At 38.3% G+C, this 1,025-nt stretch overlaps 1 protein-coding gene across 1 annotated transcript in view; it reads left to right on the forward strand.

Moving 5' to 3' along the window:
• The window catches only part of LOC118331678 (odorant receptor 131-2-like), a 6,996-nt gene that overhangs the window by 5,235 nt on the left and 736 nt on the right, over window positions 1–1,025 (forward strand).

Raw genomic sequence — 1,025 nt, forward strand, 5'->3', positions numbered from 1 at the left:
CCAAACAGGTTTATATAGTCTTGCCACCAGAACAGGTGAGCTGAATCTCTCTGACTCTGCCCACTAGGCTTCTGGAGAGAGAGGCTGGTTCAGAGGGTCATCACATTGTTTTTCTGCATTTTGATGACCAGTATAACATCCACATAGTGTGTAGTGAATTTACACTAACTATGAAAATGTAATTTTCCTCAAAGAGTAAAAATGTTTGATGAGTGCAGAACAATTATAGAAAATAGAGGGAAAGTTTGTGTACTACCTCATATTATTGTAAGCCATATTATTTTATCTAGTTTTAAGTATTCATATAGGACTTAAATATCAACTATAGCAAATTCATTTTTAAAAATACTAGGTGTGATATGCTGATGTCTGAGTTATCTACAATGTGGTGCTGAAAACAGTTGTACAGCCCAAGAGGGCTGGGGAATGCACTACACTGGGCTAACATATGTTAAAATACAGTGAAACTGGCCAGTACTATTGATTTAACATACTCTACAATAGACCTTAAATACTATTAATTAGTAAGTGCAGCAACCACCTTGGGTTGTTAGAAAATATTAGACAAAATTTTTAATTACAAACATTGACTTTCCCAATTAATATTTATCAATGATGATTTTTGAATCATTCAGTGTATTTTGGGGTGAGACCTCAGCCTTTACCGGGACGACTGAGTTTCAGTCGACAGCAGAGATGGTTCATGAGGACAGGTCTGATGGTCTGATCTCGGAGTCCATAGATGAGCGAACTCAGACATCTGGGGAGGATATATATAAACACATAAAAAAAACTCTTGATGCGTACAATTATTAATCTGTGTAGGGTTTTTGACAGTGATACAACAATAGAGGCATGCAGAGTTGACAAGAGAGTGAGACCCAGCTGTACCAGATGCAGCAGCAGTGTGTTACGAGCCTTACGGGCTGAAGCTTTGTCTGTGGAGGCTGACCTGGCTGCTATCACCACACCAATATAGGAAGAAATAACTGCAACACCAGCTGATAGAAACACAAAACCAGTGT

This window comes from Morone saxatilis, unplaced genomic scaffold (genome assembly GCF_004916995.1).
Source record: "Morone saxatilis isolate NCDOM2014 unplaced genomic scaffold, NCSU_SB_2.0 Contig20, whole genome shotgun sequence".
Taxonomy (NCBI): domain Eukaryota; kingdom Metazoa; phylum Chordata; class Actinopteri; family Moronidae; genus Morone; species Morone saxatilis.